The sequence below is a fragment of the Episyrphus balteatus genome, chromosome 2, assembly GCF_945859705.1.
Source record: "Episyrphus balteatus chromosome 2, idEpiBalt1.1, whole genome shotgun sequence".
In the NCBI taxonomy this organism is placed as follows: Eukaryota; Metazoa; Arthropoda; class Insecta; order Diptera; family Syrphidae; genus Episyrphus; species Episyrphus balteatus.
Genome location: NC_079135.1, coordinates 48,421,077 through 48,437,565, shown reverse-complemented (window position 1 = coordinate 48,437,565; position 16,489 = coordinate 48,421,077). Strand labels below are relative to the sequence as shown.

The following is a 16,489-nucleotide window of genomic DNA, read 5'->3' as shown; positions in this document are numbered from 1 at the left end:
AGTTTTATTCACACAAAACTATTAGTTTTGTGCTAATAAAACGCTTTCAGAATGATTCCGGACGCTTCCGGACTGCCAATCGAAAACGCCATTAGATTAGTAGCAGTAGGCCCACTTCCACAGCAGGATCACTGGTTTACAGTCAAACTCAAAGGCATTCACGGGCCAATATATCAGGATCTAAATTTCTATGGGCCGGAAAAAAAATGAAATCATTAGAATTTTTATGAAATAGATTTATTTTTATAAAAGAACAAGAACAATAAATGTAGTAATATTAATGTTTTCTGCCTGATACTTGGCATCTCTTTTCTGTACCATCTTCTCTACTTGTGATGAAAATTTTGTAAAATTCAGGCATCCCAGCTTCATCGGATTTGGATCTTTAAACGGAGCCACACTGGATTTCGATTAGCTCCATTTGCAAATGATTACGTACTGATTCTATATTTATAAAAGAGATTAAAAAAGGATGGATTTTTCGGGAAAAAGTAGCGAATTTTTTCATTGGTGTTCATTTAAGAAAAAAGCAGCGACTGCAAGTCGATTTTAAATCGAATTTTTGGTCGTTTGGAAGTCGACTTAAATCTTTTGTACAAATAAACAAATTCAGAGCTTATTCCCGAAAATTCACTTAGGATGAAACAAATCGTATGGAACTTTTTCACGGCTTCCCCATTGGTCAAACTGCACTCCAATACTAAATACAGCAAAAAAAAGCTTGTTTTCAATACAAAAAATGTTTGTTTACCTTTTCACCCATCAAGAACTCATATAAGCTGGAAATTCTCCATTGCGACATAAATAGCAAAAAGTTAAAATCTCTGCAGTGTTGAAATGGAGAAATTCAAAACAATTTTATTGGATTCCCCGGTTTGTTCGTGTTCATAATTATTTTTTAAACAAAAATTGAATGTAAAAATTGAAAATGCAAGTTGTACCTAAATTAAGCTTGGGCCGCACAAATATACGATGTGGGCCGCATGCGGCCCGTGGGCCGCAAGTTTGACATGCCTGCTCTAGATGTTTAACCTTCCTTTGACAACAGGGGTGCTATACCACCCCAGACTTGATTTTTCTTATTTCACACATACATAGTTTTAAATTTTGCATGTGTAGTACACTTTCTGGCAAAGATAACAAGATAATTTTCTCCAAAATGTATGGATAAGTTATAAAGATATGACCATTTTTGTAAAATATTTTTCAATCTTTTTTGTTACTTTTTGAGTTTTTATCTATAACTTGAAAAGCAGGCCGAATTTGAAAATTTTAATTAAGTAATTTTTTGTAGATAATTAAATTTTCTATCTATATGTGTCCTTAAACAATTCAAAAAAGAGAAAAAAAAACGAAATTTTTGATGTTTTTACTAAATAGTCTATTTATATGATAAAAATAAACTACATAGTAAAAACTTCAAAAATGTCGTTTTTTCTCTTTTTTGAATAGTTTCTCTTAAGTTTTTTGCAACATTTTAATTTTAAAATTTTTTAAAAAGATATTTATCGATAAGAACTTTAATTATCTACAAAAAATCACCACATTAATTTGGTTTGCTTTTTAAGTTATAGATAAAATCTCAAAAAGTAACAAAACAAATCGAAAATATTGATCGTTACAAATCATATCTTTATAACTTATCCATAGATTTTGAAGAATATTATCTTGTTGAAGGTTTTTGAATGAACATCTTTGCCAGAAAGTGTACAATACATGCAAAATTTTAAACTATGAGGACTCGAAAGTAGTGATGAAAACTATCGAATAAAAACTATCAAACTATCTATAGTTGTAAAATATGCATTCATTCGATAGTTTTAAATTATTTATTCATTCATTCATTCATTTAGTTACTGTTTTCATTCGAATATGTTTTTTCATTCGATAGTTTAGTTACTGTTTTCATTCGAATAGTTATTTCATTCGATAGTTTAGTTACTATTTTTTCATTTGAATAGTTTTCTTAAACGATAGTTTTTTCATTCAAATAGTTTTCTTAAACGATAGTTTTTTCATTTGAATAGTTTTCCTAAACGATAGTTTTTTCGTTCGAATAGTTTTCTTAAACGATAGTTTTTTCATTCAAATAGTTTTCTTAAACGATAGTTTTTTCATTTGAATAGTTTTCTTAAACGAAAGTTTTTTCGTTCGAATAGCTTTCTAAAAAGATAGTTTTTTTATTCAAATAGTTTTCTTAAGCGATAGTTTTTTCGTTCGAATAGCTTTCTTAAACGATAGTTTTTTCATTCAAATAGTTTTCTTAAACGATAGTTTTTTCATTTGAATAGTTTTTTTTTATACCATAGTTTTTATTCGATAACTTATTCGATAGTTTGTTCGATAGTTTTTGTTCGATAGTTTTATTCGATAGTTTTAATCCGAATGAATAAATGAATGAATGAATGAACTATTCGATAGTTCAAATCATTCAGTTACTAACTATCGATAGTTAAAATTATTCGATAGTGCCCATCACTACTCGAAAGATTTTGATTTTTTCTTTCATTAAGAAATTTTGTTTGGCAAAAATTTCCTTTCAAAAATCGATTTTTTAAAAATGTTTTGAAACATTGCACTTAACCTTCCGGTTGCCACACATTTAAAATGGGTGCTAGTATTGAAGATATTGCCAACAATTTAGATAGTGCTTTATAAAAAAAGGAAATGAAAATACAAAACTTAGCTTCAAATTTCAACCAGTAAGAATCAATCCACGGCTTTTATATCCCTTCTAACAGGATATCCTCTAGCAAAACAATTCTTCTCTAGTAACTAACGACTTTTTTCTACACTCAGTTGGAATAACTGAGTTTTCTTAAAAAACAAAATATCGATCAGAGAAAGTTGTGAAATATCTTCGGAATTGCTTTTAATCGAACATAAGCATCTGGTACAATGCTTTTGTAATACCTAATTATTTTCTTGTAATCTTAATTTATTTCATAAATGGTCCGGCTATTGCCATTTTGTTAAATTACAAATTCTTATAAATTAAGGCCATGTTCTTTTACCATTTGTGAATATTTGACAAAATTTACGATCATATTTACTCTTTCTAGCGTAGTCATACGCCCTTTTCTATTCCATATTCTTTTTCTCCATTATTCATATACATGCGAAATACACATGAAACAAAGCTTAACTGTATGAGTAAGTGTACCCTTATTCAACCACAAGTAGATATACCCTCTTCTTGTTGCCCCACAGGGCATTGGAACACACCATGGGCTCAGTTAAATATGTACATATTATAGGTATATATTTTTTTCATTTCGAATGCGCATCCGGTAATTACGCGACACACTGATTAAAATGCGTTGACTTTATAGCATAAATTTTGCGTTGCGCTTCGTCTTTGGTATACAACGCGGCTACGCACATGAATACATACAAAAGACCCCAACCATAATGTGTGTTAGCGCTAGCTAGCTAGGTATAGCTCCATCGAAGTTCGATGCAATGATCGCGGGGGGTGCATAGTAAATGGGGCGGACGGATGCGTGTGTAGACGCACAACAGCTTAACGAGGAATATCCATGGGCGCACAGGCCATGCACACACATCTATTCGCGCACTCACCTATCTATCTGAACCATACACCGCCCGTTGCCCTCGTTGTCGTTGTGTCGGGACGGACGGACGGACATGTGGGGAACCTATATGTTTACAGTTAATGAACATACGCGCAAACGAATAAACGAACGATCTTGTGGCAGAACGGACGGACGCGGACGTGCGGATGGATAACGTATCGTATGGCATCGCACAAGGTACAACTCAGTCAGTCATCCAGCCAGGCGAAGTTGAGTGTGCAGTGCCTGTGCCTCCAAAAGTGCCTATAGGCTCCATCGTCATCATCGTTGTAGCCGAAGTCAGTCGTTGTCGTTGTTGTTTCCACAAGCTACGGAGCGGGCGAATAGATATTGAAGATAGATAGATAGAAGTTGGTGTGCGCGATCATCATCGGACGCGAGGGAAAAGTCAACGACCCGGAAATTGTCTAAAAAAACTGACGACGACTACGACGAACGACGACGACAACAACGATGACTTCGACAGGGGCAATGGGCGAAAAGGAGGAGGGCCGGCAGTAATGGCAGGGAATAGACGATCAACTAAATGAGGACTATTTCCATGGTTGCCAACGAAATTTACATTTAGGAAATATTGGTTCTATGAAATTTACTGTTGAAAATTACTACTATAAACTGCAACTTAAGCTGAAGTCTGACGATACTTCTAAAATTTTTTAAGTTGTTTCCACTACTAAATATTTTGAAGATTTTCACATTAATTTAAAATGGTTTCGCTTCACAAATAACAGATTTTACTTTAATAATAACAGAATTTAAGCGGATTTCTGTTATTTTAAGCGGAAATAGTATTTTTAAGGTGCCTAATTTTTGTGCGTGTAGCAGTTGAGTCCTCTGGCTGAATCCATTCCTTTTCCCCATTTGTGAATACGAAATTAGCTTTCTTAACACGCCTGTGACACTAGTTTTGGCATCTGAATTGGTTGGTTAAGCATCTTCTTGATCCTGGTCATTGGAAGCACATGAGCTCGATTTGGAGGAGTTTATTTTAAAGTCCAAAAGCTAAGTAGAACTCGAGCAGGTGTCGTATATGAGCTTCAACTCTTCTGGTCGCTTAAAGTAGAAATATTATGAAATAGAAACATAGTTTTGTATGAAATTCCGAGTTCCCCCGTTTGGTAACACTGGTCAATAAAATTAAACCCTTTCTTTACTGGAGGTTTTAAGTGCTGAACTCGAATTCGCAGTTAGAAAAATGTTATAAGTTTCCGTTTTTGAAATACATACTAGATACCGTTATTAAAAGTAAGAAAAAAATTAAATTTTAGAAGTTTCCGTTTTTGAAATACTGTCATTATAAAATGCAAAAAAAAAAGAAGTTAGTCTGACTATTTTTGAATCGTTTATTTCAGAAACAACATAATTTCAGTTTTTCCAAAGTACGAAAACTAAGAGAACAAGGTTCAAAATACATAGAAAGATTTGACGCCGAGGCAGCATTTTTTACCGTTAAAACATGACCTTTTACTAGTTTTTAATTATTTTGGCAGCAATCTTAGCACGCATGCCCTTTTGTTATACATCCATTAAAAGGTTAGGAATTACATTATTTAAATCTATTAAAGTTATTAAAATTGGACTCAGGGTTCTAAAGCTATAGCCAGCTTTTTCTCGCGGTGGCAGCATTTTGAAATAACTTTTTACCAGTTTTAAAATATTTTGACATCCATCATGGCACCAAGCCTGTAAGTTATACATCTTTAAAATTGTACAGATTTACTCTATCTACAGCTATTTTAATTATTAAAATCGGAAGCAGGGTTCAAAAGCTATAGCTAGATTAAAACAAAAGTTTTACCAAGAAACGACATATGTAAGTCCAGCGACTTTAAAGGCTTAAAAACCCGTTAAGAATTAAAAAAGTTTAACATTTCAAAGGTTTTCAAATGCATCTTAAGCTAAATTATAACACTGCATATACTAAATTTGAAGTGTTGTGGAATTTTGACATTAAAAAAAATTTTTTTTTTTGCTCCTGAAAAGTAAATGCTCATGGCCTTATGTTGTTTCTGAAATAAACAATTATTTTGAGGTTATGCTTTAATGTGTGGTAATTTATTTCAACATCATTCGTAATGGTGTCATTTTTTTTTTGTAACAAAAACTGTTTAAATCTTTGCGATATCTCTTTTATTGCCGCAGATATCTTAAGTTAAGGTAATAAGCCAAAGACTAACTTACATTAGGTTTAAGTAAGGCTAGGAACACATATGCGATTATGATCGCGCGATAATTAAGTCGCAAAACTGGATCACATGGATTTCAATGCCTGTGAACAGTGAACACACATGCTTCCCGCGATTAAAAATTTAAAAATTGTGTCTACAGTCATTGAAATCGTTGTCATCTAATTTGCGACTGAATAATCGCGCGATCAAAATCGCATGCTCCTAGTCTTACGGGTCAACAAGATTTTTGCCATAATAACCAAGATATTATTTTCTGAAAGTTGTATGGGTGCTGAAATCGAATCCGAACTTCGAAATATTCTATTACCGTTAGAAAATGAAAAAAGGTTTTTTTTTTTATATCGGTTATATTTCAAAAACGAAAGGTAGCAGAATATTTTTGTCTTTGGATTCGAGTTCAGCACCCCTAAAACTTTTAGAAAAGTATATTTTAGTTCTTGGTGCAAAAATCTTTTTGTCCAGTGTAATTATACATAGTTCGTTGTTTAACTTCATTAGTCGAGTTTTACTCTGGAATAGGGCGAACTTACCTCAGCCTCGAGAAAAAAATTACAAACTTACCTATGTCTTAGTTTGAGGAAACTCCGTACAAATTTATAAATTCTACAATATATCGCTCTTTTCAACTAAATATGAGATGTTTTAAGTGCCCTTAATGACCTCAGCATAATTTAAATGTTTTATGGTTTTCTTTTACTTAATTAAACATAGTTGGCAATAATGGATAGTTCTCCCGGCGCGCAACAACTTTGCTGATATTTTCAATTTGATTTCGTTGTGACGGAGACGGTGCGGTCGTTGGTGGAGCAAGAGAGCACTACTCCCTATAGGTTCAGTGTTCACTTCTAGTTCTAGTTCTCCTAGTTTTCTGTGATATTCTTCTGTTAGTATTGGTGATGATGATGGTTTAAATGCGGGTTCTTGTTCTGGATCTGGTCCATTGGGGGACTAAAACTGTTGCTTCTCTATAATTCTTCTTGTTATGGTGTTTTTCCAACTCTTTTTTTTATTCTTTTTGTTTTTTTGTTCTTTTTTTTTGTAGTTCCATGCCCTTCCGAATGTGGCACGGCTGGCGGATGCTGCAAGTCGGGATAAAGGTTCTTCTAGAATAGTTTTTGTTTTGTAGTTTCTGTTTCTGTATGTTGTTTTTTTTTTTATTTTTAATTTTTATTCAACAATTTTAATGAATTGAATGTATAAAGATGGTGAAGGTATCCAGAGAAGCTGCTGGGCACATATGGATGCAGTTGTTATCTGGTATATGGTTTAAATGTGCGCTTGGTCGTGTTTATGTTTATATCATTCAGTCGTCGTCGTCATCTCCTCTTGACCAGGCAGGCAGATAAATGGAGCATTATACTTTTCCTACCTCCGCCGTTAAAAGTCTATAACATCACATAAGCTAACTTAAAGGGGATGAGATAAAGAAAGAGAGAGAGAAACAGTGCTCTTGCTGATGACTGAAGTTGAATAAAATGTCGTAATGGATTATCCATTCATAGAATTAGCATTTGGATAAGATTTTCTGCAATGAATTTATGTTCTTGAGATTGTTTTGACTCACCTCACAGTAAAAAAAGGAAACAGAGACAAGAAAGTATATGGTATGTTGTGTTTTAGTTTCGTCGAAGGAATGTTGACAGAACAAATAAATATTGAAGAGCGTTATGATAAGCTGAATGTTCATTAAATGCTTAATAGTTTTTAAATAAGCTCGAGTTTGAATTGGTTTCGAAGTGATATCAACTTAGTTGGTTTATCGTTGAGAAGTGAGTAAAGTTTTAAAGACTGTAAATGCATTCAAATTATGTTAATTAAAAGTTGGTTAAATTCATAAATTGTAAGTAAATTGCTTTTGAATACCAAGTATCTTTTGGATTTATATGTAGTATTTTTTTGTTCAGTTATAAAAATAAAATGTGAAAAATGTCGCTAAGATATATGAATTCGGCCTAACCGTGCATTTTTTTGAAAGGTTTGTGATACCTTGAAAATTGTTAGCTTGAACTGATTTTAAGACACTTTGATATTTCCTGGGTATAATCCGTGTTTTATATGTTTTCTTTGTCAATAAGTTTTACTTCAATCAATTTTTCTGCATTATTGTACAAAATTGGTAAGGATTCTCATCTCATTAAAGGCAAAGACAATTTGTTGAGGTGTTCCTTTCTTCCATTCCGTATATAGAAGAATATCCTTCCTTCATCCTTATACCAATCAATCAATCTTTTTTCTATCACTGCTTTTTGACCTTTTTATAAATTCACTTCAGTTAATTGTCGCCATGTCGCCTTGTCGCCATGTTGCCTTGTCGCCATGTCGCCTTGTCGCTATGTCGCCTTGTCGATATGTCGCCTTGTCGTTATGTCGCCTTGTCGCCATGTCACCTTGTCGCCATGTCATCATGTCGCCTTTTCGCCCTGTCGCCATGTCACCATGTCGCCTATTCGCCATGTCACCATGTCGCCTAGTCGCCATGTCGCCTTTTCGGCCTGTCGTCATGTCGCCTTTTCGCATTGTCGTTATAGCGCCTTGTCGCCATATCGCCTTGAAGCCATGTCACCATCTCGCCTTGTCGCCATGTCGCCTTGTCGCCATGTCGCCTTGTCGCTATGTCGCCTTGTCGATATGTCGCCTTGTCGACATGTTAGCAGTAGGTAAAATATCCTTCCATAATAACTCTAACTATCTTTAAGTAATTGCTCCAAGTTCCAAGTCGTTTGGTTATGTATGTCCCCTTATATATTCTGAACTACTTATCACAATTTGACAAACAAGAAAGTCCTTGAAGTAGTATCTTGCTTAAACAGGCCCGGATTCCTTTATTTTGAAAATTACTAAAGTAAAATGTTAAACTTCCATATTTTTCTCTAGCTCAGGTCGGTCGGTCCGAGGACGAGACTTGAAAAAAAAAATCTATTCGTTATAATCTTACCGTTGGGCTTGTTATAAGTAATTTCTCTTGCCCTAATGAGAATCAATTGACACACCCCATGTAGCCGAATCCAGAACATACACAATCAGCTCTCTAAACACAACAATAATTCCTCGCCCATAAGTTAATGACAATTAAACTTTTCAGTCAGTACAAATAGATTTCAAACATACAAACATTTATATATTTGTACGCAAATGGTCTCAAACGGCAATGGCAATCGTTTCGCCGCATTTGCCTCTTCATCCTCCGCAGCAATGCCTGATGCAAAAACACATGCCGAAACTTAACAGGGTGACTCGAAAAAATCCAACAACAACGACATTTTTTCTTCATTTCTGTTATTTTATTCTGTGAGAACTGGATTTTGTTCTTTAAAATATTAAAAATATAGAAATCCCCAAATCTTGAATAACAAACAAAATAAATTTTCAAAAATACATCATCGTCAGGATTCCGTGCCTAAAATTCTCAGAATTTTAGGCTTTATGTATTTGAACTTTCAAGGTTTTTGAATTTCGGGACTCATTATATATTTAATGGAATATTTTTGACCATCCGTATAAGGGTTTTGAAATTTTGGGATATTGGGGTTTTTACCCTAGTGCCCGCTCTTTGAGTTTCTCACAAAATTAACAGCTTCAAATACACTAGCCCAAAAAATTAAAGGAACAAAAAAAAATCGTGATTTTTTTTAGTGATTTTCGATAGGCTGTATCTCAGTCAAAAATGACCGCATCATGATAAAATAAAAAGAATGTGAGAGCTCTATTCTTCTAGTTTTAGGATAAAATATTAAAATATTTTATTTCTAACGGTAAAATAGCAAAATTGTTGGAAATGCTCAAAAACCAAAATTTTCTAATTTTTTTTTGTTTTTACTTCTCTCATAAGGAAGTGGGAAAATTTTTTCTGATAAAATGATTAATATTTTTAGAAAGGCTTTTTATTTGGCTTTAGAATTCCTTTTGTTTCAAACTTCTACGATTTTTTTTACACTGCAATATCAGTCATCAAACCAAAAACCATACTTTTGACTTTGACTATCAATATCTCAACAACGGATCACTAACCAGAAAATTTAAGGACACAATTAAAAACTTCATTCAATTCTCTATAAAGAAATTAAGTTTGCTTTGTAAAAAAAAATGTTTTCTTATTTTTGAGATTAATTTAGGAAAGCTATCAAAATAGGCATTTTGACGGTTTTTTAGAAAATGTACCGCTTTTTAATTTCTATGTGTGAAAAGATTAAACTGAGGCTTAATTATTGAAGTTTAATATACCTGAAATTAATATGCAAAGTTTCAGACTTATTCATCAAGCAGTTTTTCTGTTGTGAAGGTTTGAACTTTTGAGATGAATTAAAACACCATATTTCTACAGTTCTAAATGACTTACTTCTTGTTACTTTTTTATGAGCAAAATCAATTTTTTTTTAGTTTATTTGAACAATTTATTGATAAATATCGTTTAAATTATAGATATACCAAAGAAAAACAAAAAAAAATTCAAAATTAGGAAAAATATACAAAAATGGTATAAATAGCTTTTTTTCAAAATTTAAATTTTTTTGAAAACTTTTAATTTTTTCGTGGTTTATCTTAAATTTAAACGATATTTATCAATAAATTGTTCAAATGAACTAAAAAAAATCGATTTTGCTTATAAAAAAGTAACAAGAAGTAAGTCATTTAGAACTGTAGAAATATGGTGTTTTACTTAATCTCAAAAGTTCAAACCTTCACAACAGAAAAACTGCTTGATGAATAAGCCTAAAACTTTGCATAATAATTTCAGGTATATTAAGCTTCAATTATTAAGCCTCAGTTTAATCTTTTCACACATAGAAATTAAAAAGCGGTACATTTTCTAAAAAACCGTCAAAATGCCTATTTTGATAGCTTTCCTAAATTAATCTCAAAAATAAGAAAACATTTTTTTTTACAAAGCAAACTTAATTTCTTTGTAGAGAATTGAATGAAGTTTTTAAATGTGTCCTTAAATTTTCTGGTTAGTGATTCGTTGTTGAGATATTGATAGTCAAAGTCAAAAGTATGGTTTTTGGTTTGATGACTGATATTGCAGTGTAAAAAAAATCGTAGAAGTTTGAAACAAAAGGAATTCTAAAGCCAAATAAAAAGCCTCTCTAAAAATATTAATCATTTTATCAGAAAAAATTTTCCCACTTCCTTATGAGAGAGGTAAAAACAAAAAAAAATTAGAAAATTTTGGTTTTTGAGCATTTCCAACAATTTTGCTATTTTACCGTTAGAAATAAAATATTTTAATATTTAATCCTAAAACTAGAAGAATAGAGCTTTCACATTCTTTTTATTTTATCATGATGCGGTCATTTTTGACTGAGATACAGCCTATCGAAAATCACTAAAAAAATCACGATTTTTTTTTGTTCCTTTAATTTTTTGGGCTAGTGTAGATGAAAGTTTTCAGATAAACGGAGCTGTTATAAGTTTCGGTTCCAACAAATCGAACCACCCTGCATAGCTTTAGGTACCTATAGAAACTTGCATAGATTGGATGTGCCATTAAAAAATTTGCTAGGTGGCCAATATGCTATTTTTACAACTGGAGGAGGAAAAAAAAAATAATCGTTACATCATCAGAATATTCATTTATCTGAGTTGGGTACTATGCTTGCAGTCTGTGTCATTCGATAGAGATACTGTGAGTACGCTTCGCTTAGCTAATACACATCACGCCTTGAAAGTCCATCCATAAAGGTTGTTGGCTGGTCTCGTTTATTTGATGGTGGGTGATTGTGTGGTGGTGAGTTGAATGTTGGTCGGCTTTTGGTTGAAATCGGCCGGCGTTTTCGCTGTTCTAAGTATCGTCTCCAACGTTTCGACGTCCGTCTACGTTGTCATCGTTCGTCGTCGTCAATTGGTTTGGCGGTGTGGGGGGAATTATTTGATATACATATTGAGCCTCAACTAGCATATCTGAATAATATTAATAAACAAATTCTACTTATTCACGGAGAAATTAATTCCATGGGGGCACTTCAAAAAAAGAGTAGCATAGATATATCGTATGTATACAGTCACAAGGTCCCTGCATGTTGTATAGTTGCCGTTAGCCGCAACATATGCAGCAACAAGCTAAAGGTTGTTCGAGGACAAGTCGCACGATACAATTAATGATATAATAATGATTGTAATAAACAAATGAGATATGATATGAATAAATTGCTGGTTTTCTTCGGAAAATTATTGCACTTTTTTTGTCGGTGTGAGAGACGTTTTTAAAATCTAATGTTGTCAAAATTATGGAATCCATTTTTTTAAGTTCTAAGGTTAATAAAAACCTTAAAGCAATAGAATTGCCCGAAAAATGTTTATTTTGTCCAAAATAAGGTAAGTTCTGTGGCGATTTTGATTTCGGCACTCCTCAACTAGCTGTCTTCAGTTAAGGACATCAAGTTGGTTGAGATTATTGTCCACTTGTACGCGCATACGCTCGAAATACCCCAACAATTTCAGCCACTCGATGTGTTGTATTGGGGTTTATATCTTCGCTTCAATCTACACTGATGTAGATTTTCATCCGCTCTTGGTAATGTTCATGCTTCCGCCAAATAAATAGTACCAGGATAATTAAAACCTTTTACGATTGAGCTCAAAGAAACGTGGCAAAAGTGATTCTTGATTAGGACACATTGGAGTTAAGTGTTGACTTGTGAGTTGTGCACAATTATTGCATAGAACGAAGTTGATTAGGTTGCATTAATGCAAATCGCTTTGTTTTACATAATTTTTTTCTTGAAATCAAGGACTTCGGTAATTCCATAGCAATTTTTACAGTGCAACGAGATTTCTCCACAATCATGAAACTCAAAAGGGGTCGAATAATACGTTAGTTGGCTGTTGGCAAGATGTTCTATTTAGTCACACAAAATTTTATATACGATGGTCTTTTATACTTGTCTAATCAGTGAGAATATGGTGCCTAATTTATAATTCCGAATTTTTGCTAGTATGCGGATTTTAACCAAGGCGCTCGCAAACATATTAAAACCTCGGAATTTCTTGCCTAAGTCTACCGCTATCACAAAGTCACACTCCAACCAAGAGCCACTGTTTCCCATCTTTGTGGCACATTCATCCATATTTGACGCTTGTAGTTAGTTCATGTACTAATTCCTCGGACAGTTACCCCATTGACTCGAATGATGAGAGCTGGGCTTGTTAAAGGCCTTTGTATTATATAAGGTGTTTACGAAATATTTCCCTCCTAGCGGAACTAGTGACACTACCGTTTTGTTCTCTGAGGAAATTCTTCCACTACAATCACTTAAAACAAGCAAAGGCAAAACTGCTACAAACACAACATCCATGATAACGCGATCGAGCAAGAGACTTGGACACCGGGTCTTACGTTCGACAAAATTGCTTGTGATCTTAGACGCTGATTGTGCGCCAGAGTTTAAACCAAAACATGTCACGTAGAAGACTGCTAGTTTGGGTGGTCGTTAACATTCACCATCTAAACATGCCAATATTAGCGATAATACCTCTAATTCAACTCAAAAGCCCTAACATAAAGCAACGACAATAAGGGAATGAGTGGATGATATTCACAGGCACAGGGAACCCTTTTAGTTAAGAGACTTGCACATCGGGTTTTGGGTTAGGACGCTTAATGAGAAATAAAGCCTACGACAGTAGCCTTTTACCAGCCTTCGTCGGTGGATACAATGTAGCTTCCATACATTTCAAAGCTATTGCAGCAATAAGCCCAATAATCAAGAAATAAGCCAAAATCGAGTCACATTCATAGGTACTCTTTCGAGGAAAAGAATTTCTCATTGGATCCCCTGATGGACGAACAGTGAAGGTTCATAACAACAGTCTCACATGACCAAAATGATCAGTAATCGTAGGTTTTATCTTTTCTAATTATGAATTCTCGACTAAGAGATTTATGGTTTCTGTCCACAGCTTTTAGCCCTATCCCTTTCCCACTTTGATTGAAACTTTCTTTCATGGTTTTTATTTCATAATTTCTTTCCTAGAACTAAAATCAATTCAAACCGGAAATTTTAAATTTGCAACTTCCAGCTTAATATTAAACTACACTCACTCTCCTAGGTTAAGGTACTTAATTTCACTTCCTCAGGAAGTACCATCCCTTGTGTTTCACTGAAAATAAAAAATATATATATTTTATTACTCCAAGGGTCGGTCGGTTAGCTAAGAATGACATTGTAAACCGAAATTGAAAAAAAAAAATGAAAACAAGAAAACCAACAATAAAATGTCAAACTTTCCCACGATCACGCGCCAGTCGTATAGCTCGTAGAGCAAGTGTAGCCGCATCGTCACCACCAAAACAGGAGTAACTTTACTCTCTCTCTATCATACCGCTTGTGAGTTGTGATAGCTTCTTTACCGAGGGGCGAATGACGTGATACGTGAATGACATGATTTTTGATATATCCCGACCGAGTGTGTGTTCTGCTTTCTAGTGCTGCGCCTCTCTCAGATTGGGATATTCCATACTCTTGCCATCCTCTTGCCATCCTCAATCTTTTAAAAAAAAAATAACAAAAAAAAAAAAATAAAATATTGAAAACCACCATATCCGCAAGGTTTTTTGAGACGCACTTGTACCTCACTATGCCAACTATACCATACTAACGAAAGTACACGCAGTGATATGTGATTTTTGTTTACCCCTGGTGTTGCCTGTGTCAATGTCTGGAAGAGGAACGAAAATGGAAAAAAAAAAAAAAAATAAAACAAAATTCAAACACGAACACGTACATTTTTATGATGGAAGAAAATACGCCCTCTTCCGTTTGGGCATGTGATTTTATCGGTCGTTTCCCTTTCTTGTATTTTGTTAGGATCAATGTTTGTATGCATATCACAATCCATGGAATCCAAAAAAGAAGACGCACGGAACAACACGGTAGCCGTAGTCGAGCAGACAACATTATTTTGCCATATGCCTTCGAAAATAAATTCGAAAGAAAGATCCTGCTGTCTCCTGAGTGCGCTGGCTATGTTGTCGAAGTTGTGGCACATCTTCTCGACACGACGACATTTAAATTTTTCAATTTTCCATATGATGATGCTGCTGTATTCGATGGAACCCGCATCTTTTTGCTCTGATTTAAGAATTCTATTCGTCATCATCTTTCAGGAATATATACGATTTCTTGGAAAATGAGACACAAGGAAGCAAATGAAGTACCTTCATAAGCACAAATACCTAGACCCTACATAAGTTTTATAGTAAGTGGTGTTCAATTTAAATACACAACAGGTCCTTTCTTTCAAGAGTTTTTCGCTCAATATGGCACTTCATTTCCTGAATAGGGGGATTGAACATTAATGAATAGAGTGAGAGTCCTTTTATTGTAGTTTCAAGTGGTCGATCGTTTTAGCACTTAAGTGAAGGTACATAACCTACATACATAATTTTGAAAAGCACTTCACTCAAAAGAAAACATTTGAAAGATAGTTTTGAGAAATGAAATTCAAAATTAAGAATTCATGTTAGGGTTTTGTAGGTAAATTGGGAAGTCTTTTACGTTCTTAATAAAACTTTTAACATTGTGCGATTTTAACAGTTTATGGGGTAAAGTTCGATAAATTTGGGTAAGTTGTTCATGTGAAAAGTAGTTGAATCAGCATTTGGTATCATTTTGTTTGACAGGAGAATTAATTTCACTTGCATAAATCTGCTTTTTAGTAGGTTTTTTTTTCAATTTTATTTTACTGTAACAAACAAACTTTAAAATAATTAACGATTCTCTTCGTGACTGCGAGAAATCAGTTCTGATCGACATAAATTGTCGATCCGCTGGAGAGAAAAAAGGTCGCAAAAAAAATACACTGTACTGATTTATTGAAATATTGTTAGGAGAGAAACCACAAGTCAAAAACCAATATTGCAACTTCGAAAAAACTGTGCTAAATGCTTGGTTCACAAAAACAGCGAAATTGTCTTACTAATTTTTAAGTTGTTTCTTATTTCTTCTCAAAGTTGCATTCTGTAGAAAAAGGTACCAAGAAATAGGTAGAGACGTCAAAAAGTTTGATATAATTTAAAATAATTTAAGTGCAATTGCAGCTCTGTAGATTCAATAGGTCTTGATGAAGAGCATTTTTAAAGCTTCATAGTCGTTACTCAAGTTAAGATTTGTCTCAACTCCAGTAAGTCTAGAAATATTTCATGCATTTCTCTTAAGGGAATTGAAAATAGGGCTGTCACTTGAGTAAAGAAAAATCCTGTCTTGAGGATAATTTTTTCTCAAACTCAAAAATTTGACTGATTTTGATAATTTCAAGTTGGGCTTGATGATCGATATGAACAAATGCAATCAATTAAAAAACTAATTCATTCTTTAGTAGAATTAGTTTTTTAATTGATTGTATTTTTTCATATCGATCATCAAGCCCAATTTGAAATTATCAAAAGTTAAATATATATGATCAAAAACCAATATGACTGATTTTAATTAACTGTCATAAAAAAAAAACATTTTTTTAATAATTCGCCATCGATCGGTTTGATTTGTTGCGTTTGAAAAATATTTAAAAATAAATAAATACAACTATTTAAAATGTCCTTCGTCAAGAGAGTATAAATTTTTATTGTTAAATACAAAAAACAAAAGCTTGCAATGACACTTGCACTTTAATGTCAACTGACTGAAAAAAACTTAAGCGTTTCCTCAATAAAAAAGTCTCCTCAGACGTTCACTTGAGAAAAATTTCGACTCCAGTGATGACTGTGAA

The 16,489-nt window shown here is 33.5% G+C and overlaps 1 long non-coding RNA gene across 1 annotated transcript in view; it reads left to right on the top strand.

Annotated features, from left to right (window-relative positions):
* The window catches only part of LOC129912380 (uncharacterized), a 100,950-nt gene that overhangs the window by 47,960 nt on the left and 36,501 nt on the right, over window positions 1-16,489 (top strand). The gene's annotated exons all lie outside the window — the stretch shown is intronic.